This window comes from Oncorhynchus keta, chromosome 11 (genome assembly GCF_023373465.1).
Source record: "Oncorhynchus keta strain PuntledgeMale-10-30-2019 chromosome 11, Oket_V2, whole genome shotgun sequence".
NCBI classification, from domain to species: domain Eukaryota; kingdom Metazoa; phylum Chordata; class Actinopteri; order Salmoniformes; family Salmonidae; genus Oncorhynchus; species Oncorhynchus keta.
The window spans coordinates 23,251,778-23,262,740 of NC_068431.1; positions in this window are offsets into that span (position 1 = coordinate 23,251,778).

A 10,963-nucleotide genomic window follows, 5' to 3' on the forward strand; every position below is an offset into this window, starting at 1 on the left:
CAATGTATGACCCAGTAGGTTACTAAGTCGATGTATGACCCAGTAGGTTACTAAGTCGATGTATGACCCAGTAGGTTACTAAGTCGATGTATGACCCAGTAGGTTACTAAGTCGAATGTATGACCCAGTAGGTTACTAAGTCGATGTATGACCCAGTAGGTTACTAAGTCGATGTATGACCCAGTAGGTTACTAAGTCGATGTATGACCCAGTAGGTTACTAAGTCGATGTATGACCCAGTAGGTTACTAAGTCGATGTATGACCCAGTAGGTTACTAAGTCGATGTATGACCCAGTAGGTTACTAAGTCGAGATGTATGACCCAGTAGGTTACTAAGTCAATGTATGACCCAGTAGGTTACTAAGTCAATGTATGACCCAGTAGGTTACTAAGTTAATGTATGACCCAGTAGGTTACTAAGTCGATGTATGACTCAGTAGGTTACTAAGTCGAGATGTATGACCCAGTAGGTTACTAAGTCAATGTATGACCCAGTAGGTTACTAAGTCAATGTATGACCCAGTAGGTTACTAAGTCGAGATGTATGACCCAGTAGGTTACTAAGTCGATGTATGACTCAGTAGGTTACTAAGTCGAGATGTATGACCCAGTAGGTTACTAAGTCGATGTATGACCCAGTAGGTTACTAAGTCGAGATGTATGACCCAGTAGGTTACTAAGTCAATGTATGACCCAGTAGGTTACTAAGTCGATGTATGACTCAGTAGGTTACTAAGTTGATGTGTGACCCAGTAGCTTACTAAGTCAATGTATGACCCAGTAGGTTACTAAGTCAATGTATGATCCAGTAGGTTACTAAGTCAATGTATGATCCAGTAGGTTACTAAGTCGATGTATGACCCAGTAGGTTACTAAGTCAATGTATGACCCAGTAGGTTACTAAGTCAATGTATGGTCCAGTAGGTTACTAAGTCGATGTATGGCCCAGTAGGTTACTAAGTCGATGTATGACCCAGTAGGTTACTAAGTCGATGTATGATCCAGTAGGTTACTAAGTCGATGTATGGTCCAGTAGGTTACTAAGTCGATGTATGACCCAGTAGGTTACTAAGTCAATGTATGGTCCAGTAGGTTACTAAGTCGATGTATGATCCAGTAGGTTACTAAGTCAATGTATGATCCAGTAGGTTACTAAGTCGATGTATGAGTCAGAAGGTTACTAAGTCGATATATGACTGCTATGAGAATTTTGTTCTAAATGTTCTTAATCTGAACTTCAATTAAATTACTCAGTCTGCAACCCAGAATTTGTAAGATTCTGGTTGAATGAAAACAGATTGAGACCCAGCTACAATTATTCAAAATGTTTATTCACGAGGACGTCCTAGTCCGTTGTACAAAACCATCCATTTTATACAGACTCCTTATGCACATACCTTCACACACAAGCAGTAGATATCCTACACACATACATCAAGGTCACCTTAGGCCTCCGCATAGGGTAGAGGAGCCCTTCTCCTCCTAATACTCCCAAACCATGAAGGTCACCTTAGGCCTACGCATAGGGTAGAGGAGCCCTTCTCCTCCTAATACTCCCAAACCATGAAGGTCACCTTAGGCCTCCGCATAGGGTAGAGGAGCCCTTCTCCTCCTAATACTCCCAAACCATCAAGGTCACCTTAGGCCTCCGCATAGGGTAGAGGAGCCCTTCTCCTCCTAATACTCCCAAACCATGAAGGTCACCTTAGGCCTCCGCATAGGGTAGAGGAGCCCTTCTCCTAATACTCCCCAACCATGAAGGTCACCTTAGGCCTCCGCATAGGGTAGAGGAGCCCTTCTCCTCCTAATACTCCCAAACCATAGAAGGTCACCTTAGGCCTCCGCATAGGGTAGAGGAGCCCTTCTCCTCCTAATACCTCCCAAACCATGAAGGTCACCTTAGGCCTCCCGCATAGGGTAGAGGAGCCCTTCTCCTCCTAATACTCCCAAACCATGAAGGTCACCTTAGGCCTCCGCATAGGGTAGAGGAGCCCTTCTCCTCCTAATACTCCCAAACCATGAAGGTCACCTTAGGCCTCCCGCAGTAGGGTAGAGGAGCCCTTCTCCTCCTAATACTCCCTAAACCATGAAGGTCACCTTAGGCCTCCGCATAGGGTAGAGGAGCCCTTCTCCTCCTAATACTCCCAAACCATGAAGGTCACCTTAGGCCTCCTGCATAGGGTAGAGGAGCCCTTCTCCTCCTAATACTCCCAAACCATGAAGGTCACCTTAGGCCTCCGCATAGGGTAGAGGAGCCCTTCTCCTCCTAATACTCCCAAACCATGAAGGTCACCTTAGGCCTACTCATAGGGTAGAGGAGCCCCTCCTCCTAATACTCCCAAACCATGAAGGTCACCTTAGGCTCTCCGCATAGGGTAGAGGAGCCCTTCTCCTCCTAATACTCCCAAACCATGAAGGTCACCTTAGGCCTCCGCATAGGGTAGAGGAGCCCTTCTCCTCCTAATACTCCCAAACCATGAAGGTCACCTTAGGCCTCCGCATAGGCAGAGGAGCCCTTCTCCTCTAATACTCCAAACCATGAAGGTCACCTTAGGCCTCCGCTAGGGTAGAGGAGCCCTTCTCCTCCTAATACTCCCAAACCATGAAGGTCACCTTAGGCCTCCGCATAGGGTAAGAGGAGCCCTTCTCCTCCTAATACTCCCAAACCATGAAGGTCACCTTAGGCCTCCATGGTAGAGGAGCCCTTCTCCTCCTAATACTCCCAAACCATCAAGGTCACCTTAGGCCTCATAGAATGAGGCCCCTTCTCCTCCTAATACTCCCCCAAACCATCAAGGTCACCTTAGGCCTCCGCATAGGAGTAGAGCCCTTCTCCTCCTAATACTCCCAAACCATGAAGGTCATGTTTCCAGCATAGGAGTAGAGGAGGCCTTCTCCTCCTAATACTCCCAAACCATGAAGGTCACCTTAGGCCTCCGCATAGGAGTAGAGGAGCCCTTCTCCTCCTAATACTCCCAAACCATGAAGGTCACCTTAGGCCTCCGCATAGGGTAGAAGGGCCCTTCTCCTCCTAATACTCCCAAACCATGAAGGTCACCTTAGGCTACTCATAGGGTAGAGGAGCCCTTCTCCTCCTAATACTCCCAAACCATGAAGGTCACCTTAGGCCTCCCATAGGGTAGAGGGCCCTTCTCCTCCCTAATACTCCCAAACCATCAAGGTCACCTTAGGCCTCCCATAGGAGTAGAGGGCCCTTCTCCTCCTAATACTCCCCCAAACCATCAAAGGTCACCTTAGGCCTCCGCATATAGGGTGAGGAGCCCTTCTCCTCCTAATACTCCCAAACCATGAAGGTCACCTTAGGCCTCCATAGGGTAGAGGGCCCTTCTCCTCCTAATACTCCCAAACCATGAAGGTCACCTTAGGCCTCCGCATAGGAGTAGAGGAGCCCTTCTCCTCTAATGCTCCCAAACCATGAAGGTCACCTTAGGCCTCCGCATAGGGTAGAGGCCCTTCTCCCTCCCTAATACTCCCCAAACCATGAAGGTCACCTTAGGCCTCCGCATAGGGTAGGGGCCCTTCTCCTCTAATACTCCCAAACCATCAAGTTCAGCATGTAATATGGGGAAACGTATCCTTGTACCCAATTAATGGCCCTGTATTAGGATGTGCTACTCCTTCTAATGCTCTGGCTACATCCTGTTCATGCCTATAGACTTCTATCATGGATGTGCTCTCCTTCCAATGCCCTGGCTACATCCCTCTGTCTCCATGCCTATAGACTTCTATCATGTCTGGATGTACCACTCCTTCTAATGCCTGGCTACATCCCTCTGTCTCCATGCCCTATAGACTTCTATCATCTGGATGTACTACTCGCTTCTAAATGCCCATATTTCCATCCTGTTCATGCTATGAACTCTATCATGTCTGGATGTGCTACTCCTTCTAATGCCCTGGCTACATCCCTGTTGTGCCCTATAGATTTCTATATGTCTAGGATGTGTGTACTCCTTCTAATGCTCTTGCTACATCCCTGTCCATGCCCTATAGACTTCTATCATGTCTGGATGTGTTACTCCTTCTAATGCCCTGGCTACATCCCTGTTCATGCCCTATAGACTTCTATCATGTCTGGATGTGTTACTCCTTCTAATGCCCTGGCTACATCCCTGTTCATGCCCTATAGACTTCTATCATGTCTGGATGTGTTACTCCTTCTAATGCCCTGGCTACATCCCTCTGTCTCCATGCCCTATAGACTTCTATCATGTCTGGATGTGTTACTCCTTCTAATGCCCTGGCTACATCCCTGTTCATGCCCTATAGACTTCTATCATGTCTGGATGTGTTACTCCTTCTAATGCCCTGGCTACATCCTCTGTCTCCATGCCCTATAGACTTCTATCATGTCTGGATGTGCTACTCCTTCTAATGCCCTGGCTACATCCCTCTGTCTCCATGCCCTATAGACTTCTATCATGTCTGGATGTGCTACTCCTTCTAATGCCCTGGCTACATCCCTGTCCATGCCCTATAGACTTCTATCATGTCTGGATGTGCTACTCCTTCTAATGCCCTGGCTACATCCCTGTCCATGCCCTATAGACTTCTATCATGTCTGGATGTGTTACTCCTTCTAATGCCCTGGCTACATCCCTCTGTCTTCATGCCCTATAGACTTCTATCATGTCTGGATGTGCTACTCCTTCTAATGCCCTGGCTACATCCCTGTTCATGCCCTATAGACTTCTATCATGTCTGGATGTGCTACTCCTTCTAATGCCCTGGCTACATCCCTGTCCATGCCCTATAGACTTCTATCATGTCTGGATGTGCTACTCCTTCTAATGCCCTGGCTACATCCCTCTGTCTCCATGCCCTATAGACTTCTATCATGTCTGGATGTGCTACTCCTTCTAATGCCCTGGCTACATCCCTGTCCATGCCCTATATGTGGTTATGTTCCGTCCCCAGCTCTGGGGTTGGGTAACGTTATGAGTGGGAATTGGGTAAATCTTCTCATACGTCATCTAACTATTCTGTGTCACTGCTATCTTCTCAAATCCTGGCTTATTATGAGTTTCTAACCTTCATAATGCTCCAGGTCTCCTGCTCCTCACTCCCAGTCTCTCCCTCTCATTCTCCTCAAATTCCTTCTGCTCTCTCTCTATCTTGCTCACTTCCTGGCCAACCCCCTTAGGCCTCCTCATAGGGCGGAGGAGCCCTTCTCTCCTCCTAATACTCCCAAACCATGAAGGTCACCTTAGGCCTCTCTCATGGGCGGAGGAGCCCTTCTCCTCCTACTCCCCAAACCATGAAGGTCACCTTAGGCCTACTCATAGGGGTGGAGGAGCCCTTCTCCTAATACTCCCCAAACCATGAAGGTCACCTTAGGCCTCCTCATAGGGCGGAGGAGCCCTTCTCTCCCTAATACCCCCCAAACCATCAAGGTCACCTTAGGCCTCCTCATAGGGTGGAGGAGCCCTTCTCCTGCTAATACCCCCAAAACCATCGAGGGTCTTAGGCCTCCTCATAGAGCTGGGGAGGCCTTCTCCCTCCTAATACTCCCCCAAACCATGAAGGGGTCACCTTAGGCCTCCTCATAGAGCTGGGAGGCCTTCTCCATCTGCCTTTTCTGCTATCTGTCTGTCGCTCCTTCCCACAACCATCAGTATCAAATATAGGTTGTTCCAAATATTGACTAAATGTCTCACTGTCTCCCTCTGAACTCATGGATTTTTTGAAAAATCACCTGTCTATGGTAGTAATCTCTAAGGTTACTACCAGGTTATTACGTAGTTTGATGAAGTTTTATCTCGTCCTCTCAATGATCCTGGATCACCACAGATGTCATACATCCCTGTCCTGTTGGCTTAGAATATGTCCTGAATACTTAACATAAGTCTACCATTATTAGTCCAAGGCTATGTGCCATTTCTTTCTTCTCATTGGTTCCAATTACAGATATGTCAAAGAATTATAAACTCGTTCATAATTGTCAATTACACAAATTACCTTAAAATCAGATGACCTCAAATTCATTATCCAAATGGTCCTCCCATGAGGCAGATCAGACCACAAAGGAAGTAGAGGTCAAAAGTCATACCACCCATAGTAGACAAATGAAAGAAAAAAACCATCAAACATTTTCTCCATGTTGTATCCCAGGTTCCCAGACCATTCATTCCCTTTATCTAAAGAATTCACATGTTTAATTAAAAACTCGGAAAATAAAAACTTCTAATATTCCATGTGCGTGTGTACCCCTTTAAGATATCGTTTCTCTAGGAAACATGGAAATCTCCTCAAACCCAAAAGGGGACCCCTAGGTTCTAAACAAACAAAACCTAATAATAATGATAATTCCATTGTACTCCCTCTAATCATTAGTTTTACATTTCCTCAATGGTTATATGTACTTAATTGAATATGCGCTACCCTTGGATACAATACTGTACTTTAAATCTATGAAATTCCCACACTACTTTACTAGTTTAGCCCAAGCTTGCTTTGCAACATTAAAACACATTTAGTCTGTCTGCAAAACAGTCTCTCAAAGTGCTTGATAGGAATAGCCAGCCACTAAACACACACAACTGTGATTAATGTGCACTGTCCCTGTAAAATAAAAGTAATAATGTTAAAACCCATTTAGTCAGTCCATCCCTAAACCTTCTCTGTCTGCTGTTCTTTGGTGGGGCCTTTACAATCCTCTGCCATGTGGCCTGTTTTATAGCAGTTGTAGCACTTTCTGTTCTCGGGTTCTATCCATTTTCTACTCTCCATGTTTCCCCTTTCCTTTTAAAATCTTTCCTGCTCTTTCCTCCAATTTCCCCCAAGAGTGGCAATCAAATATTCTGCTCCTGTCTGTTCTTTCTTTCTTTCTTTTATTTACCTTAAAGCCTCCTTTCTACTCCTCCTCTGAGTCTCTCTGTTCTTGCCTTTGACCCTCTCTCCTATCCTTTCTGTCCTCTTTCTCTCTACAGTCTCGGTGATTGTGGCCCACCTTATCGCAGTGCATGCATGGTTCCTCACACTCCTTGGCCAAATGTCCTGGCTTTTGCTACAGTTGTGACATTTAGGTCCCTCTCTGTCTTCTCTCTTCAGAGTTCTTTGTCTTTTCTCACCTCAACCCTTTTCTACCTCTATCCACTTTCCCAATAAGGTTGCTAAATCCTGTCCTCCTTTCTGTGTCTCTTCCTCCTTAGTAGTTCCCTTTTTCTTTTCTCCCTTATATATTAAGTCTCTATGATCTATGTGTTTATATATTAAGTCTCTATGATCTATGTGTTTATATATTAAGTCTCTATGATCTATGTGTTTATATATTAAGTCTCTATGATCTGTGTGTTTATATATTAAGTCTCTATGATCTATGTGTTTATATATTAAGTCTCTATGATCTATGTGTTTATATATTAAGTCTCTATGATCTATGTGTTTATATATTATGTCTCTATGATCTATGTGTTTATATATTAAGTCTCTATGATCTGTGTTTATATATTAAGTCTCTATGATCTATGTGTTTATATATTATGTCTCTATGATCTATGTGTTTATATATTAAGTGTCTATGATCTATGTGTTTATATATTAATTCTCTATGATCTATGTGTTTATATATTAAGTCTCTATGATCTATGTGTTTATATATTAAGTCTCTATGATCTATGTGTTTATATATAGTCTCTATGATCTATGTGTTTATATATTAAGTCTCTATGATCTATGTGTTTATATATTATGTCTCTATGATCTATGTGTTTATATATTAAGTCTCTATGATCTATGTGTTTATATATTATGTCTCTATGATCTATGTGTTTATATATTAAGTCTCTATGATCTATGTGTTTATATATTAAGTCTCTATGATCTGTGTGTTTATATATTAAGTCTCTATGATCTGTGTGTTTATATATTAAGTCTCTATGATCTATGTGTTTATATATTAAGTCTCTATGATCAAGTCTCTATGATCTATGTGTTTGCTTTCTACCATTATCCAATTACTATAGTTATGTTCTATGGTGTTATGTGTCTCGTTGTGTGTTTCTCCTTACTGGAATCATTATCTATTTATCTATAAGCTATTTCCCAGGGGTCGTAAAGTCCCGGTTGGCAACCTGTTTTCTGTTGTGTCAAACTTTTTACAGTGAATATATCGTACCTTACTCCGCTATATTAGGCTTCCCTCTCTTTCTGGAATCTATTTCAGTATTGTCTTTTGAATTGGTTTGGGTTATCCTGTTCGCGTAGAATTACCGGCTCTTTCACAAAAACAAAACCCAGTTTATATCCTCGCTGTATATCAACCAGTTTCACGAGGACTTTATTTAGGTATGTCTTTTGAATTTGATCTAATTTGCTAATTTACTACATGTTAATTAACCATTTATGTTATCCTATTTGTACAGAATCACCATCCTATCTCAGAATACCTATTTATATCCCCGCGTTAACAAATCCTGCACGCTGTCACAAAGTCGGCCAGATCTATGAAGTTAATCTTTAGTTATGCAAGCCACACAGTTTCTCCCCTCCACGGGTGGAGACAGAATATCCTGTAAGGAACACAGTGGTCCAGCTTGTCTGTCGATAGCTCCTCTTATCATTTGTTTCCCACATGCACCCTGCTTACATACTAAAAAGGAACAAAAGGCCCTTGTTCTAATTCTGACTAAAGCTACACACATTATCAGATTATAGTTTTATGACTCTAATACATTTTATACAATTATATGGTTTCAGGGTGGAATATTCTAATCATTAATTTAAACATAAATTCCATTATCAATGACCCAGTAGGTTAGTTACTAAGTCGATGACCCAGTATGTTACTAATATCATAGAATCACATATAGACTCCCTAATCATATACTGTCGTTCTGCCTCTATCTCGTTGCAAAGCCCACAGCTCCTACCTCCTATATATGCTATAGCGCAGAGTGTCGTTCTGCCTCTATCTCGTTGCACAGCTCCAACCTCCTATATATGCTATAGCGCAGAGTGTCGTTCTGCCGCTATCTCGTTGCACAGCTCCTACCTCCTATATATGCTATAGCGCAGAGTGTCGTTCTGCCTCTATCTCGTTGCACAGCTCCTACCTCCTATATATGCTATAGCGCAGAGTGTCGTTCTGCCTCTATCTCGTTGCACAGCTCCTACCTCCTATATATGCTATAGCGCAGTGTCGTTCTGCCTCTATCTCGTTGCACAGCTCCTACCTCCTATATATGCTATAGCGCAGAGTGTCGTTCTGCCTCTATCTCGTTGCACAGCTCCAACCTCCTATATATGCTATAGCGCAGAGTGTCGTTCTGCCGCTATCTCGTTGCACAGCTCCTACCTCCTATATATGCTATAGCGCAGAGTGTCGTTCTGCCTCTATCTCGTTGCACAGCTCCAACCTCCTATATATGCTATAGCGCAGAGTGTCGTTCTGCCTCTATCTCGTTGCACAGCTCCAACCTCCTATATATGCTATAGCGCAGAGTGTCGTTCTGCCTCTATCTCGTTGCACAGCTCCTACCTCCTATATATGCTATAGCGCAGAGTGTCGTTCTGCCTCTATCTCGTTGCACAGCTCCAACCTCCTATATATGCTATAGCGCAGAGTGTCGTTCTGCCTCTATCTCGTTGCACAGCTCCTACCTCCTATATATGCTATAGCGCAGAGTGTCGTTCTGCCTCTATCTCGTTGCACAGCTCCTACCTCCTATATATGCTATAGCGCAGAGTGTCGTTCTGCCTCTATCTCGTTGCACAGCTCCAACCTCCTATATATGCTATAGCGCAGAGTGTCATTCTGCCTCTATCTCGTTGCACAGCTCCTACCTCCTATATATGCTATAGCGCAGAGTGTCGTTCTGCCGCTATCTCGTTGCACAGCTCCTACCTCCTATATATGCTATAGCGCAGTGTCGTTCTGCCTCTATCTCGTTGCACAGCTCCTACCTCCTATATATGCTATAGCGCAGAGTGTCGTTCTGCCTCTATCTCGTTGCACAGCTCCAACCTCCTATATATGCTATAGCGCAGAGTGTCGTTCTGCCGCTATCTCGTTGCACAGCTCCTACCTCCTATATATGCTATAGCGCAGAGTGTCGTTCTGCCTCTATCTCGTTGCACAGCTCCTACCTCCTATATATGCTATAGCGCAGAGTGTCGTTCTGCCGCTATCTCGTTGCACAGCTCCAACCTCCTATATATGCTATAGCGCAGAGTGTCGTTCTGCCGCTATCTCGTTGCACAGCTCCTACCTCCTATATATGTTATAGCGCAGAGTGTCGTTCTGCCTCTATCTCGTTGCACAGCTCCTACCTCCTATATATGCTATAGCGCAGAGTGTCGTTCTGCCTCTATCTCGTTGCACAGCTCCTACCTCCTATATATGCTATAGCGCAGAGTGTCGTTCTGCCGCTATCTCGTTGCACAGCTCCAACCTCCTATATATGCTATAGCGCAGAGTGTCGTTCTGCCTCTATCTCGTTGCACAGCTCCAACCTCCTATATATGCTATAGCGCAGAGTGTCGTTCTGCCGCTATCTCGTTGCACAGCTCCTACCTCCTATATATGTTATAGCGCAGTGTCGTTCTGCCTCTATCTCGTTGCACAGCTCCTACCTCCTATATATGCTATAGCGCAGAGTGTCGTTCTGCCTCTATCTCGTTGCACAGCTCCTACCTCCTATATATGCTATAGCGCAGAGTGTCGTTCTGCCGCTATCTCGTTGCACAGCTCCTACCTCCTATATATGCTATAGCGCAGAGTGTCGTTCTGCCTCTATCTCGTTGCACAGCTCCAACCTCCTATATATGCTATAGCGCAGAGTGTCGTTCTGCCTCTATCTCGTTGCACAGCTCCAACCTCCTATATATGCTATAGCGCAGAGTGTCGTTCTGCCTCTATCTCATTGGCCAGTGTTTTAAGTAGCAGAACCTGTCATTACTACAACGTTGTGAATGTGACAAACTGACACGCTTTCATTTTTG